General features: G+C 55.9%; 1 pseudogene; it reads right to left on the bottom strand.

The window, feature by feature from the left end:
• Positions 1–1300: 1300 nt before the first annotated feature.
• The window catches only part of LOC103004484 (thimet oligopeptidase-like), a 42152-nt pseudogene continuing 26376 nt past the window's right edge, over positions 1301–17076 (bottom strand).

A 17076-nucleotide genomic window follows, 5' to 3' on the forward strand; every position in this document is an offset into this window, starting at 1 on the left:
TCCAGCCGGTGTCAGTCTGGGCCCTGGACCCGGGGAAAGGCCTCACCCTCTCAGTGGTGATCTGCCGCTCGGGAACCCTGTGGCCCACCAGCCCGAGGCCTGTGACACCCGCCACAGACTGCCCGGCACACGGCTGGGGTGCCAACGCCACACCTGCATTTTGCACGGGGACCATCGAGGGGCTCGGTGCACGGGAAGACGAGCAGCCCCCAGGCCCCGACACGCCCCTTCCATGTCCCTCGAGAAGTGCCGGATGGAAGGCCGGCTGTGCTCCTTTTCGAGCCCCAGGGAATTCGCAGGAACAGCCTTCCCGGCCACGGGGTGCCTGCCCACCGGCTCTGGGCCTGCGACCAGCCCAGAACACAGAAGGCACAGAAGTGGGTGCAGGGAGCTGAGCCGGGTCTGCAGAAGGGCAGACACCACAGCCTGGTCCACAGCCGACTGGCCCAGGGCGGGTGAGAACGGGCGGGCAGGCTGAGGGAAGGACAGAACGTGGCACAGCCTGCCCGCCTGGGCCCCGGGGAGAAGGTCGGGGCGCTGCCCCCTCCCTCGCTCCGCTGCCTGGCGTCCTTTGTGGGGGCGAAGGGCCGGAGGCAGGGCTCCCGAGGAGCTCAAAGGCCAGGGAAGGACACACGGGACTGTCCAGACCCACCCTAGCGTTCCAGTGGTGCAGCACCCTCTCTGAATTCCTACTGCCACCAAACCACATCCCTAAGGCCTTTGGGAAGAATCGCTAGGACCCAGGAAGGCGGCCCCTTGCTGTGGTCCAGACTTCACCAGCTGCTGATGAGCGGAGGGAGCCAGCCGGCCGGCCACGGGGACAGGGACAGCCACAGCAGGGCTTCCCGCAGCTGTGCCAACCACCAGAACCAGCTGCAGCCAATCACAGCCCCCGACATGCCAAACAGTGCCAGGCGAGAGGCCGGCAGGAACCTGACACCCCCTCACTAGAGAGCCGGCCCGGCCAGGTTGGGGGGAGCCATCCCCGTCTGAACTCACCCCACAGCTCAGCCATCTCCCAGTGACCCAGACGCTACACCAGCAGAGAGCAGCCTGCAATGACCGCAGGGCTGATCCCCGACCAAGGTCAGAACTCCCCCCAGTGTGACGGCCCCAGTGCCGCTCCTGTGGTGGAAGGGACCGCAGGCAGAGACCAGGAGTGGAGTCTTTTTATTAATGGCTGCGTTTTCAAAGAACCATTTTGTAAGCAGGAAAGCTCCCCAGGAAGGGATTGCATTAGTGCAACAAGGGGGAGCCTTGACGCCAGGCTCTCCAGACATGTCCAGGTGGAGGTTTCTGGCCGAGGCCGGCTGTCAGGGACTCAGGGGCTGGGAGGACACGCGGCCCCTCCCCCGCCCCGGCGGGGCGCTAAGGCACCGGGCCCACCTGGGTGGGCAGAACCCCTTGCCGTCAGTAGGCCGGCGGCTTGCAGCCCTCAACCTGCAGCCCTTTGCTCAGGAGGAAGGCATCCTGCGTGGGGTCGCAACCCAGGAAGAGCTTCACCATGCCCTTGGCATCCTTGGAGCCGCCTGGCCTCAGAATGCAGCTTCTGTAGTCCATGGCAACCTGCCGAGAGGGGGCGGGGTTGCAGGAGGGTGGAGCTCCGCCTTCACTGAGGGTGTGGGTGTGGCCACCTCTGCTGTGACTCAACAAAGGGCAGGGGAGCAGGAGGTCCAGGGCAGGGCCCTCAGAGCCTGGCAGGCCCAGGCGGGCGGCACAAGCATCTAGGCCCAGGCCGAGGACCTCCGTGTTGGTCTGCGTGGCAGGACGGCCTCTCACCTTGCCACTCAGGACGCCCTCCTGCTTGAAGCGTGTGTGGAACGTGTCCGCGGAGTACACCTTGCTGCACAGGTAGCCATAGGACTGGGCGTCGTAGCTTCCTGCCAGGCGGCCGAAGGTCGCAGGCAGGTGGGTCCCTGGGACACACGCAGAGAGGCTCCTGCCCGGCCCCCTGGCCGCTCCATGCCCCTTCCCCAGAGCGGGGGCCTCAAACAGCCCTGTCTGAGTCCCCTGCCACTAGAGGGAGTATTGGCCCAACACTTCTAGAAAACGGGGACCTTGCGGGCAACTCAGTGGAGGGACACAAATCAATCTTTGCCGACTTTCTGCTGAAGCTCACGAGGGTTCACCCCTAAGCCTCTTACAAGGTCAGCTGCCGAGGCTCCGAGGGATGAGTCAGGGCTCGCCCTCCAGCACGGGGAGAGCGCGGGTTAAAGCGCTCACGAGGGAGTGAACCGCGTGTCCACACCAACACGCACGGGCAAACCTCATCGACGCGTTCTGTCCGGGCTATGAAGCCCTCTCCTGCCTCTTCCAGGCTCTCCAGAAAGCACATGCAGATATGCCCACCCCACCCTCGGACTCCGCGGGCCACAGCTGGAGGTACCAGCCAAGGAACTGAGGCAGGAAGAGGCCAGAGGTCACCAGGCCTCGGCCAGAGCCTGTCAGTTGGTCCCCTTTCACACACCACCAGACGATCCTCTTGACCTGGGCAGTAGCCGCCAACCGACCGCTAAGGTGGGCCTGGCTCACGCTTGGCTGCCTGGCATGGCTGGGCCCCCGAGGATCTCCTGGCAGAGGCGGGCATTCTCCTGGGCTGGGTCCGTGGGCGTCTGCGTGTGCAGGGCCTGGTCCACCTCTGCCAGGACGATCTGGCGCAGGTTGAAGAGGCCTGGGGGGCGGGAGGAAGGAGACGGGGGGATGGCACTGTGTCCAGGCCGCGTTTTCCAGCCGGGCGGTCCGGGCGCCCCCTTCCCTTCCCTCGGCCCGGCCGCACCTGGGTTGGCCTGCCGGGACTTGATGAACTTGTCCCGCAGCCCCTGGGGGACGGTGCTGCCCATGCCTCACCGAGACTGGCAGCAGTGCCAAGGCCCCACAGGGTGTGGTGCCCCCGGCCCCAGAGCCTTCCCTCTCGTTCTCATCACCGGCTGTCACCAGACTCGCAGGCAACGTGCCTTTCTTTTCTTTTTTCTTTTTTCCGGCCCTCAGCCATGCAAAGGGATGAAGCCCTGACACTTGCTGCCACGTGCATGGACCCTGAGAACATGATGCTCAGCGAGAGAAGTCAGACACAGAAGGACACACAGGGTGTGACCCTACTGAGGGGAAACGTCCAGAACAGGTAGATCCACAGAGTCAGAGAGTGGGTTCCTGGTTGTCAGGGGCTGGGGAGGGGAGGGAGTGATAACTAAGGATGTGAGGGACATTTTTGGGGTGATGGAAATGTTCCAAAACAGGGCAGTAGTGATGGCTGCACAGCTCAGTAAACTGTCCCCACGCGCTCTGGTGCAGCCTGTGAGAGCATCACTCTCAGGATGAAGGGCTGACTGCAGGAAGACTGAACGAGCACTGGGTCCGGGGCCCAGACGCTCAGCTGGGGGTCCCCCCGTGGGGAAGTCACTGGGACTTGCTGAGCCTCCACGGAGACTGGCAACAGCCCCAGGGCCTCACAGGGCACGGCGCTCCCGGCCCCAGAGCCTTCCCTCTGGTTCTCATAGCCGCCTGTCACCAGGCTTGCAGGCAACGTGCCTTTCTTTTCTTTTGTCTTTTTAAAAGGCAACTCTTGAGTACATGTACTTAACATGCAGGGAACCAGTCCTGGCTCCTTCATCTGGGGCTTCCAGCCTCCAGAGTCTCGAGGACATCCATTTCTGTTGTTTACGCGCCCAGTGCATGGGCTTTGATGATGGAAGCTGACACCGAGGGCGTCGCCACGTGCGGGGTGACATCAGCGGAAGAATCCCGTGGCGAGGGCCTGCCTGAGGACCACGCGTGCCTGGGCCCTCCCCGGCCCCTGCCCGCAGCCCCGCGCCCGCACCCACCTGGGAGCGGAGCTGGTGCATCACTTGCCAGAACTCGTGGAAGTAGGTCTCCAGCTCATCGTGCTGCAGCAGGGAGGGCGGGTCGGGCGTGGGCTTGCTGAAGTTGGCCACCATGGCCACCATGGCGATCTGGCGGCTCCCATCCTGCTGCAGGCAGCCCGGCTGCAGGCCAAAGCAGGCCGCGTGCCCGGACTTCCCTTCCCTGGGGAGGGACGCGGGGTGAGGCCCAGCTTCCTCAGAGGAGCTCCAGCCCACGGCCGACAGGTTCCCGCACGCACACACGCACCAAGGGTAGAGGTCCAGGTAGAACTTGCCGATGGATGACCTTGCCCGAGGCTGCGTCCCGGACCGTGTAGAGCCTCACGTCTTCGTGACACACGTTGGCGCCCTCCTCCAGGTCGAAGGTCAGCCCCAGCAGCTCCTGGGAGATGCCCAGCAGCCCGCGCGTGACCACCTGCATGGGGAAGGACTCATTGAGCAGGTAGTGGTCCTCGTGGTAGCGTGTCTCCTCCCTGGTTCATGTAGTAGCGCAGATCCCAGGCGTTGATGGGCCTGTCACAGTGCAGGCCCCGCCTCTGGCACTCGGTCTTCTTTAGCTCCAGGATCACGGCCGCTCCTGCTCCCCGAGGGGCTTCAGCTTCTGGGCCAGCTCATCTGCGGGCGGAGGGGAGAGGCTCGGCTACGTCCTTGTGGCGGCCCCCCAGCCACCCCCCACCCTGCGCCCCTCGAGGCAGAATGAAGGGTCTGGGAAGGTGACCCCCAAGGGCTGACACAGTGGGGTCTCAGGCAGCACCACATCCAGTCAAGGTCCGCCTGACGCCCTCCCCACTGGGACTCAGGTGGAGGCGGGGTTACCTAGGAAAGTGGCCACCACCTGGCTGGTCTTGGCCATGTTCATCTCCAGCACGGAGTCGGCACGCGTGCTGAACCCCAGCAGGCAGGACTTCTGGGCCTGCAGCCTCACCAGCTCCCCGAGGATCGTGCAGTTCTCCTGGAACCCAGAGACGGCCGGCGCTGGGGACCGTGGGCCATGCTCTCCCTGTGGGACCCCGGGCCAGGTCTCTGCGTGTGGGCAGGGCTCTCAGGCCACTGGCGGGCACAGCCAATCCCCATCCCTCCTCCTCCTGGCCCGGATTTCTAGACACTTCGGTGCTGTCCTAACACGTGGTCTTTATGAACACAGGTCCTTTTGGAACCAGAAACGGCGTGAACCGTGATGGGCTCTAAGGCCAAGGGCAGGAAGAAATGCGGCCAGGCTCTCCAGGAGCCACCCAGGGGCCTCCCCGGGCTCAACAGTACAAACTCGGCTGCCGTGCAGACAGCAGCTCATCCCCACGGCGCCCGAACACCCAGACCCTGGACGGCGAGAGGCCTGTTGCTGCAGGAGGCCCGTGGCTGGCTGGTGAGGCCCGGCCCCAGGCGTACGCCTCCTTCTCTGGGGCCACCTCTCCGGCTCTGCGGTGGGGTTCTCCTGGAAGCCCCCAGTCACCATAGGACCAACGTGGCCTGTCTGCAGCCCAAGAAGGTGGGGACACAGGACTGTCCCCCGTGCCCCCCGCATCACCCGCGAGGCCCGGCAAGCACCAGTGGTGTCTGCGGGGAAGATGAACGGCTTGTGCACAGCCCCCGTCTACTGAAGATGCTAAACGGCAGAAGCACAGACTGCAGCCACATGCGGTGTGGACCAAACGCAAGTGTCCTTGCAGGACCTTATGTCTGGATGTCAAGGCCGTGCCCAGGCCACAGTGAGAAGGCCCAGACCCCACGCAAGGCACAGAGAGGGGATGGGGGGAACATCTGCGAATCTGAGCTCATCAGGCATCACCCCAGAGGGAGAGGGAGAAGGAGAGGGAGAGAGGCAGAAGGAGATACGGAGGGAGAGGGAGAGAGAGGGAGGGAGAGACTTCTCTCCCTTCCCTGGGGGTTCTCTAGTGCAGCCAAGGCTGAAAACCATTGCATTTCGGGAGATGGGTCCTCGTAGAAAAGTTAAATAATAGCTCATGGCATTATGGACACATATTAAAAAGGCCCAAAATCTTGGGGAGTCAGGGAGGGGAGCTGGCGGCTGCCTCGTAAACGAGGAGAGATTGGGCGTCAGAGAAGGGGCCTGTGCAGCCCGCCGCCCAGGGCCCCGTAGACTTCATCTCCCAGCTGTGGTCCAGGGCTGGAAGTCAGCGGGGAGGTCAGGCTGTCCAAGCATCAACGCTGACTTCAGGGCTGATCTAAAAGGTGCCTGGTGTCTATTGAAGCAGAAAAAAGAGAAAGCAGTGGGGAGAGCATGGGAGGGGGAGGGAGCCCCCCTCCTCAGCCCTTCTCCCTCTCTTCCTCCCTCCCTCTCCCTTGCTGCCTCTCACTCTCCCTCTCCCTCCATCTCTCCCTCTGCCTCTCTCTGTCCCTTCCTCTCCCTCTCTCCTTCCCTCTCTCCTTGTCCCTCTTTCCCTGTCCCTCTTTCCCTGTCCCTCTCCCCCTACCCCTCTCCCTCTGTCCCTTTCCCTCTCTCCCTCTCCCTCTCTCCCTCTCCCTCTCTCCCTCCCACTTTCCCTGTCCCACTTTCCCTCTCCCTCTCTCCCTCCCTCTCTCCCTCTCCCTCCCTCGCTCTCCCTCTCCCTCCACCTCCTTCCCTCTCTGGAGAGGGAAGGAGGTGGAGGGAGAGGGAGGGAGAGGGAGGTGGGAGAAGGAGAGAGAGAGGGAGAGAGGGAGGGAGAGAGAGATGTCTCTCCCTCCCTCCCTCTATCCCTCCCTCCATCCATCTCTCCCTCTCCCTCTCCCTCTCCCTCTCCTCCCTCTCCCTCTCCCTCCAACTCTCCCTCTCCCTCCTTCTCTCCATCTCCTCACTCCCTCCCAGAGAGGGAGAGACAGAGGGAGAGGCAGAGACGAGGGAGAGGGAGATAGGGAGAGGGAGAGGGAGGGGGGAGAGAGGGAGAGGGAGAGAGGGAGGGAAACAGGGAGAGGGACCTCCCTCTCCCTGTTTCCCTCCCTCTCTCCCTCTCCCTCTCTCCCCTCTCCCTCCCTCCCCCTCCCTCCCCCTCCCTCTCCCTCCCTCTCCCTCTGAGTCTCCCTCTCTCACACTCTGTCTACCCTCTCTCAGGAAGGAGTGGGAGCAGGAGGGAAGGAGAGGCAGAGAGGGAGAGAGAGAGACAGAGACAGAGACAGAGAGAGAGGAGAGGAAGCAGGGAGAAAACAGAGAAAGAACACACCATCTACATTTCTGTCAAATGACACCGGGGATCCTTACACAACCAGGAGAAAATTACACAGCGAGGCTCTTTCTCAGCTGGAGCTGGAACTGCAGACAGGGCCAAACACCACCAGGCTGGCCACACATGTCCAGCCGCTGCCCCAGTCCCGTGAGTCCGGTCAACAGGGCTCTGAGTGTCTGCTCCAGGGAGCTGGGGTTCACCCTCTCACCCGGGAGGCTGGGCCAAGCCAGTAGGGCCCCGGGCTGGACACATAGGGGGAAAAGCATCCCCACAGGACAGCTTGTGCGAGCAGATTCAGCTGCCAGATTCTAGAGGCCCGGGATCACCCTGTGGCGCGTGAAACCCAGGAGCCACGTGGGTCTTGCATTGTGATTCCTGTCCGTTGGACTGTCAAGTTTATGTAAGGAATCTTGGAAACAGTGGTAACAAGACTGAATTGGAACGAGCTTTAGGCTATTATGGACCACTCTGAAGTGTGTGGGTTGATAAAAACCCTCCCGGCTTCGCTCTTGTTGAACGTGAAGATCCCCGAGATGCAGCCGATGCTGTCCGAGAACTAGATGGGAGAACACTATGTGGCTGCCGAGTAAGAGTGGACCTGTCGAATGGGGAAAAGAGAAGTCGAAATCGTGACTGCCTCCTTCTTGGGGTCGTCGCCCTCGAGATGATTATCGGAGGAGGAGTCCTCCACCTCGCCACACATCTCCAAGACGGAGAAGCTTCTCCCTCAGCCAGAGCAGGTCCCTTTCTAGATATAGGAGAAGAGAGAGATCACTGTCCCAGGAGAGAAATCACAAGCCGTCCCGATCTTCCTCTAGGTCTCCTAGCCAATCTAGGTCAAATGAAAGGAAATAGAAGACCACTTTGCAAGAGGAGTGGTGTACAGGAAATAACTTCATTTGACAGGAGTATGTACAGAAAATTCAAGTTTTGTTTGAGACTTCCAAAGCTTGGTGCACTTTTTAAATGTTTTAGCTGTTCACATTTGTCTCTTGGGACAGTGACACATAAAGGTGTCATTCTCTATGGTTTGAAATGGGTCATATGAGGCATGTAATATGAAGAATTGTTACCTTACAATGTTCCCTTAAGCAAAATTGAATTTGCTTTGAATTTTTGGTCTTGCCTAGACTGATAATAAAACTCTGACTCCTGCCCAGCTGAAGTGTGATGTTTACTATTATGGAAAAAACACTGGCAAACATTGAAAAGGCTTTCTGTAGCTGGGATATGGTATGCAGCTGCAGTTAAGCAAGCAGTCTTTAAAAGGTGCTGTGAACACAGCCAGCAGGTAAAACTTAAAGCTGCACCCTTACCCTGGATTAGACGTTTAAAAATTCCACTAGTCTTCACACCGGACAAGAGGTTGTCCAGTGACTTTAGAATCTAAGAAGTTTCAAGAAAGTTAGTTTACCTTTGATTTAGGTCATAAGTCCCCTGTGTGATTGCTGTACATGAATACATGACTCTTTGTAATATTACTTGGGAATTTGAGAGTATTCAAGACACCAATGTCCTGCCAGATTAAGAGTATATTGTAGAGCTGAACCTTGAGTTACTGTGCAATTTTTTTTTTTTATAAATTTATTTATTTATTTATTTTTGGCTGTGTTGGGTCTTCGTTTCTGTGCGAGGGCTTTCTCTTGTTGCGGTGAGTGGGGGCCACTCTTCATCGCGGTGCACAGGCCTCTCACTATCGCGGCCTCTCTTGTTGCGGAGCACAGGCTCCAGATGCGCAGGCTCGGTAGTTTTGGCTCACGGGCCCAGTTGCTCTGCGGCATGTGGGATCTTCCCAGACCAGGGCTCGAACCTGTGTTGCCTGCATTGGTAGGCAGATTCTCAACCACTGCGTCACCAGGGAAGCCCTGTGCAATTTTTCTTTCATGCTGTCATTTGTAATATGTTTTGTGACAATCCTTGGGATTAAAGTTTTGGTTCCAAAAAAAAAAAAAAAAAAGAATCCGCCTGCCAATGCAGGGGACGTGGGTTCGAGCCCTGGTCCGGGAAGATACCACGTTCTGCAGATCAACTAAGCCCGTGGGCCACAACTACTGAGCATGCGCTCTAGATCCTGGGAGCCACAACTACTGAGCCCCCGTGCCACAACTACAGAACCTGGCACGTCTAGAGCCCATGTTCCGAAACGAAAGAAGGCACCGTAATGAGAGGCATGTGCCCGCAACAAAGAGGAACCGCCGCTCGCCACAACTAGAGAAAGCCCGCGTGCAGCAACGAAGACCCAACACAGCCAAAAATTAATTAATTAATTAATTTTTAAAAGAAGACCGCCATTGGGACTCCTGGGGGACAGCTCCACGCTCTGCTTCCCGAGGGGGACCTGCACCCAGGGACTCAGGAGGCGCCCTTGCGCATCTGGTGATGCGTCCAGAGGCCCCAGCGCAGGAAAAGCACACATGGCATCCACGCAGGGAGGCCGGGCCCGGGGAGCACACGGGGTCTCCCTGGTACTATTCTTGCCACTTCCCTACAGGTGTGAACTTTTCAAAATAAAGCATTTGGGGAAGAGGGCAGAAGCTGAAAAAGCCGCCCAGGCCCCAGCCCTTCAAGACCCCACGCCGGGTCAGGTGCGGGAGGACCTTGTGGGATTAAAGAAACATCACAGAGAGCAGGGGCGGGGTGGGGTCTCGAGGGACAACCTCCTTCGGGGCAGAATCTCGGTAGACAGACCGCCACCTTCCCCTAGGAAGGATCCAGAACCTTGGGACCCAAACACTCTGAGCGCCTCAGGAGAAGAAGGCCCTCCCGGGGGCAGGGCACACGGACGCCTCTCGACCACCCCGCGGGGCCCGCACACACCCAGCTCCTCGCACATGAATGGCAGGAAGGTCACGTCCCCGTTCAGGTTCTTGTTGAAGTCGATGCACAGGAGACTCAGCTTCTTTTTTTTTATTTTTTAAAAATTAAAAAAAAATTAAATTATTTATTTATTTATTTATTTATTTATTTATTTATTTGTGGCTGCATTGGGTCTTCGTTGCTGCACACGGGCTTTCTCCAGTTGAGGCGAGCGGGGGACACTCTTCGTTGCGGTGAGCAGGTTTCTCATTGTAGTGGCTTCTCTTGTTGCAGAGCATGGGCTCTAGGTGCATGGGCTTCAGCAGTTGTGGCAAACAGGTTCAGTAATTGTGGCTCACGGGCTCTAGAGCGCTGGATCAATAGTTGTGGCGCATGGGCTTAGCTCCTCCGTGGCATGTGGGATCTTCCCGGACCAGGGCTCAAACCCATGTCTCCTGCATGGGCAGGCGGATTCTTAACCACTGCGCTAACAGGGAAGTCCTCAGCTTCTTCTTGATGCTCTCGATTTTCTGAAGGAAGAAGACCGCTGTAAAATCGGGGGGTGGGGGCACGGAGGGTGGTTCAAGGAGAAGAGGCGGATGAGGCGGACGAGAGGAGGGATATGGGAAAGAAAGGGCCTCGGGTCCTAACTGTTAGGACCCTCCTCAGGAGTTACCCCAGGGTGACAGCCTAAGCTTCAGCCGTTTCAACGGAGCTAAGTTTCTGTCCCTTCAGGGTCTATCTGGTTTGCAGAAACAGGTAGGAATGGACCAGCCTGGGGGAGGGAGCGATGCGGGGCGCAGAGGAAGGTGCCGGTTCCCCAGGGCCCCTGCCGGGCCAGCAGCAGGCGGGGCGCCTCGAGGACCTGCGCAGGCTGCGCCCCCTGCCCAGCCCAGGACTCAGCGCGCCTGGCCCCGCTCCCGGGCTGAGCAGACATGCCTGTCCGAGGACAGGAAGGGCGCTGGGGGAGCGTGCCCGCTGGCTCTGCCAGGCGCAGGGGCTCGTCGGGCACGCCTGGCTCAGAAGTAGCCCGAGGGACGCCGGGCCTCTGAGGGCAGCAGGCGCCGTGCCGGGCACTGGCCTCCCTGCAGCCTCACGGCCCCACCGGCCACGACTGGGCAGGAGCACAGGGCGCCCTGGGAGGGCGAGGAGGCACTCAGGACCCCGCCCCGTACCAGCAGGCCGCCTCTCCTGGGCGCCCGCCTCCACGGGCGTCCCCGTGGTCCCTCGGGCCAGTGGTTCTCAAGTGTCAAGGCAATCTGCGCAGCCCCACTGTTCACACCCTCACCTCCCCCAGCCTCGAAGCTCCATGTGCCCGCCGCTCCAGAGGACTTCGGGGCCCACATGCCTGGGCCCCACCCTGGATGCCGGAGCCCCACAGTCCTCTGAGTCCCGGTTTCCTCCACCGCAAGGCACAGCACCGGCCGAAGCGGGACAGCGCTTGTGCTGAGGAACAAGAACTGTCGCTGAGCCCTGGGTCAGGCCTGGTACCCGCGTTAACCGCGTCTATCACTTTCTGACGCAAACCAGCCAGCGCAGGGCTGCACCCCAGCCCCTTCTTTACGGGGCTCCCACACTCGGGGCCACCGTCCCCCTGCCCTCATCACCCCAGAGAGACCCGGAGCCCCTGGGTCATTCTAGCCAATCCTGAGCCTGCTCCTTGCCGGGGACCCACACCTCAGGCTCCAGTCCCCAGCCACCCCTCTCCTCATTCCTGCTAAACCCTCGTGCTCCTGGGAGGCCCTAGGTGACAAGGCGTGCCCCTGCCCAGAACCATGAGTGACAAGCTCTTTCCTCATCTGCTGGCCTCACTGTTCTCTGTCCTCCACACAAACCCACTCGGTCAGCCCTCACGACCACCTGTGAGGGGGTCCTCGGGTCACGCACGTTGCAGATGGTGAACAGGGACAATGGGGTCCAGGGACCGGCCTCCGGGCGGGGACCCAGCCAGTTGGTGGCAGAGCTGGGTCTGATCCCGGCCATCAAGATGCGTGTAGCCACGGCGCCCCACGCCACGCACCGAGGTGATGCGCTCGACCATGGGTGGCTCGCAGTGCCCGCCCCCCTCCCCACCCCACGGGGCTGCCTGCCGGGAGGGGCCGGGCTGCCCATCGCCCGCCTCTCCAGTGTGCCGCAGGGACCCCGTCCTGCTGGACCAGGAGTGGGAAGAACTGAGGGCTCTGGGGTCCACGCTGGGGGCAGAGGGGTGTCAGGCAGCTGGGAGCACCTGAAGGGACAGGCCCCCCGGGGGGGCCCACTGGAACCCGCGCGGCCGCAGGGCTCAGCCAAGAGAGGAGAGAGGGGGTGAAGGCGGACACCATGCTCTTCAGCCTCCCATCGTCCCCCAGCCTCCGTGCCCAGCAGGAGCCGCGCTGTGAATTACGGGAGAGAGGGGTCGGGCCTTGGCCCCCAGTCCTGGCACACAGCTCCTAAACCTAAAGCCACAGGCCGGGTTGCATCTTACAGCCCCCCTGCCTTCCCACCTCCTGCGAGGGGAGAGGGCCAGGGGTTACAATGTGAATCCGTTGCCCATGGTCCCCGCTGTAATCGTGCTCATGGAACAAAATCTCGGTAAACACGGGGTTCAGAGAGCTGCGGGGTGGGTACCTGCAGGCGGCCTGGAAGCCCCGCGCCCCGCCCCACGCCTCCCCACCTCCTCCTTCCACCTGGCTGTTCCTTTATAATAGCCCGGTGCTCTAGTCCGTGGACTGGGGGCCTATGTTCTGGGGGCCCGTGTTCTGGGGGCCTGCGCTAGCCAACGAACGGAACTCGGGCTGGGGGCGTGGGAACTCCTGACACAGCCTGTCGGCCACAAGCGCAGAGGACGACGTGGACCTGTGGCTGGCATGGGCCGAGCCCTGACCTGCGGGCTCTGACTCGGGTAGATGGAGTCCGAACTGAACTGCAGAAACCCGGCAGTCCCAGCGCTGCTGCTGCGGGAGCCCCACGGGCCTGGCGTCGGGACGGAAGCTCTGTGGGAGCAGGGGCTGAGGGTGGAGTAGGCTCGGAGAAGGGGGTCCTTCCTTGAGACCCTCCCACCAAAGCCACGGGGGGCGGGGGGGCCGGATGAGGTGGGGGTGGGGCGGGACGCAGGGAGGGGCCCACGCCGCCCGTGCTCTGGGGAAGCCCTGTGACCCTGAGGACCGAGGGCAGAGCAGGTGCAGAGGGAGCGCTGGTCCACGTGGACCTTCCTTCCTAGGGTTCAGGCGGCAGAGAGATGGGCAGAGGCCGGCACTCGGGGCTCAGGCCAGGCGCTCCCCTACTGCGAAACTTCCTAAAAAAGCAGCCATCGCAGGACTCGGCAACCGCAGTCATGGGCACTTACCCCGGGGAAATGGAGACTGAAGTCCACACAGAAGCTGTACACAAACGCTCGCCTGACTGGGAAGAGCCGCAGACCGAAAGCCGCCAGGGGCCTTCCCAGGGCAACGGATGACAGGGGCAGTCGTGTCAACGTCAGGATCCTGCTGGGACGCTGACTTGACTTTCACAAGAGGTGACATTGGGGAAAAGTGGGCAATGTAGTTTCGCTTTCTAGGAAGCTGGCCAACTCCTTTCCAGAGTGGCTGCACTGTCTTCCGCTCCCTCCAGCGACGACTCCCCTGTTCTGTGCTGCCTCGCCAGCACTGGGCACCGTCTCCATGTTCTGCTGTGAGCAGAACTTAGGTTTTCTTGTTCTAGGAGAAGCTCCAGAGTGACTCGCTAAGGCCATTAGCGAGTAATTATTTCCCAATGAGTAGCTATTTCCAGTTAAAACCAAAAGCCACCTAATTATTGCTTTTCCCATAAAATTAAATATGAAATCTACATTATGTAATTGTACACTTATTTCCCCCTTTGTGTATTCTAATTTCTTCCTGAGAAACCTAAGATGCCATCTTGCAGACTGCCCACAGTGGCTACGATTTGGGCAGCAGCAAAGGTCAACTTTAAACATTTTGCATCTAAAGTGGCTTTGGATACCTTTGGATAGAAAGTACAGTCTGAGCCATTTTACAAAATGTGCGGTCATTTTACAAAACAGCTTGACAGTTCCTGCAAGTGTTAAACATAGAGTTACTCTATGACCCAGCAGTTCCACTACTAAATATATACCTAAGAGAAATAGAAACTTATGTCTGCACAAAAGCTTGTACGTGAATGTTCATAGAAGCATATTTCTAAAAACAAAAGGTGGAAAAAATTCAAATGTCAATCTGACAAATGAATAAACAAAATGTGGAATATCCGTACGATAGAATAGCATTCAGCTATAAAAAGGAATGATACTGATCCATGTTACAACATGGATGAACCATGAAAGCATTCTGTAAAGAAAAGCAGCCACTCTCAAAAGATCATATATTGTATGGTCCCATTTATATGAAATGCCCATAATAGCAAATCTGTAGAGACAGAAAGGAGATTAGTGGTTGCCTAGAGCTGAGAGGGTTAAGAGAATGAAAAAACATTGTTAATGTGTAATGGGTTTCTTTGTGGGGGGACAGAACTCTAAAATTGGATGGTTGTGATGGTTACGCACGTCTTTTAGTGGTTACACTAAGAACCACTGGGGCTTCCCTGGTGGCGCAGTGGTTGGGAGTCTGCCTGCCAATGCTGGGGACACGTGTTCGAGCCCTGGTCTGGGAAGATCCCACATGCCGTGGAGCGACTAGGCCCGTGAGCCACAACTACTGAGCCTGTGCGACTAGAGCCTGTGCTCCGCACAAGAGAGGCCACGATAGTAAGAGGCCCACACACCGCGATGAAGAGTGGCCCCCGCTTGCCACAACTAGAGAAAGCCTTCGCACAGAAACGAAGACCCAACACAGCCAAAAATAAATTAAAAAAATAAAAAAAAAAAAGAACCACTGAATTGTATACATTAAAGGGTTAAATTATGGTATGTAAATTACATCCCGATAAAGCTGTTAAAATTACAATTTTATATTTATAAATTTGAAAATTCATTCAAAATTACAAATTCTTAAAACACGCAACCTAACAAGACTAACCCAAGAAAAGAAATATCTAAAAACTCTGCAACTACTCAAAAAGTTGTTTGTATAATTAAGTCCCTTTACAGAAAATGATTTCCAGGGATAAATGGCTTTCCAAGTAAATTCTTCCAAATATTTAGGGAAGAAATATTGGTAATCTTACATAAAACCCTTCCAGGAAACAGAAAATAATATATTGCTCAAAATTTTTATAAGGCCAACATAAGCTTCAGATCAAAAGTAAAAAGAATATTACAAGAATAGAATCATAGACCAGTTTCTCTTTTGAACATGCATGCAAAATTTGTAAATAAAAGCACAAACTGTATCCATGGTATGTAAAACAGTAATATATCACAATCAAAGTGGCTTTATTCTAGTAATGCAAAGTTGGTTTAATGTTCCCACATGAAACTGATCCCAGGAATGAATCAGAGTGGGAAAAAAAGTCATTTAAAAAAGAAGTCTTGGGAATTTCCTGGTGGTCCAGTGGTTAGGACTTGGCGCTTTCACTGCTGGGGGCCTGGGGTTCAATCCCTGGTCAGGGAACTAAGATCCTGCAAGCCATGAGGCAGCCCCCCCCCCAAAAAAGAAAAAATGAAGTTTTAACCAGGAGAAGCACAAGAGTGAATAAACATAACAGATAACGCCTTATGAAAAGTAGGTGATTATGGAATACTCTAAACTTTTAAAACAAACAGAAATTGCTAAAGATTCAAGAGGATGTGACAAATGTTGTACATAGGCAAAAGATAAAATAAAATAAAATATACAAATGATGGGAGCCCAAAAATCCAGATGCCCAAGTTCCATCTCTGAAAATCCTCATTCAGTGGGTTCTGGATTTCCTCTCTGTTTAAAAACCTACTGGTGATTCTCATACGATTCATAGACACAATGTAAAGCTTCTGCTTTACAGGAAGTAATACCAGATTATTTTGTTATTTTGTAGTTATATTAACAGGCTGTACTATTGACGGATAAGTCTGATGTCAAAATGCACTCCCCACTAGGGTTAAAAAAGGAACTAATACTCGCTACTGCTACTTGGTGGCAGCACACATATATTGCAATGGCAATTATTGTAGGAAGCCAAATTAATGGAACATTTTAGAAATGCAAGACTACATAGAGGTCACCTAGTCAAACTTCCAACTATTATAGTTGTGAAAACTAAGGCCCATATAAATGAAATGATTTATCTCCAAAGAGGGTTAGTGAAAGAGTACGAAATAAAAAAAAACATCTGTGAACTTTTAATTTAGTGCTATTTTTATTAATCTCAATATTAGCTCAAACTTCAGTGTGACAGATTTGGGACTGAATTCTTGCTTGAATTTAGTGGTTGCGTGCCTTTTAGTAAGTTACTAAAACACTTTTAACTTCGCTTTTCACATATGTAAAATGGCGAGCCTTGACTGATATAGAGTATGAGATAGCCTAGCACTGTTTTTAACACAAACAAGTACTTAAAATTTTTTGCCTCTCATCCCTCTTAAACAACCTCTATCCTCTTAACAATAAAAGTGTCTTTCAGCTAGCAAAGCACCCCAGAGCTGACCACATTCTGGCAAGAGATATAAGATTCCTTTTCTTACTGAGGGCTCTTTATACCTGATATTTGAACTGCACTGAAACATGAACATCTCTTGTTTATACTGTATTAATGGATTTGATAGATGAATTTTAAAAAGTAATATGCAGGAGTTAAGCTGCATTAGTCTCAAGAAATATAATTCGATAGTGGTGGCTAGAATGATAAACAGTGTTTGGACAGGGAGTCCATATTGGATATGAACAAACTGTACTCCCATTCGTCTATTAAGTATAAATAAAATCCTTTCAAAATCTGTTTTAAAGGGCAGTTAGTTTCTTCTGCCTCATTTAAGTTACCTGCAAGAAAAAGACAATCTCCTGAATCCTTGTTTAAAAGGCTTTTAATATAAAGCAAATAATTTTTTGCGACATTTCCCAAACTTCTCATTATCAAACTAGCTGAGGCTGCTCAACGATGATCATTTCACAACAATATCTCCATTTTCACCTTCTTTAAATGAACTGGCCTCGTAGATGTGCCGTTAAAACAGAGCTTCACCCTCAACATCCTTTAAAGTTGGTATTCAGACAGAATGCAGAAAACAGGATCAGGGGATTCAGCCATACAAGTGAGTGGATCACTGATACACGCTACATCATGGATGCAACTAAGTGAAAGAAGTCAGGCACGAAAGGCCACAGATTGTATGGTTCCATTTATACGAAATGTCCAGCAGTGGCAAA

This window comes from Balaenoptera acutorostrata, chromosome 21 (genome assembly GCF_949987535.1).
Source record: "Balaenoptera acutorostrata chromosome 21, mBalAcu1.1, whole genome shotgun sequence".
In the NCBI taxonomy this organism is placed as follows: domain Eukaryota; kingdom Metazoa; phylum Chordata; class Mammalia; order Artiodactyla; family Balaenopteridae; genus Balaenoptera; species Balaenoptera acutorostrata.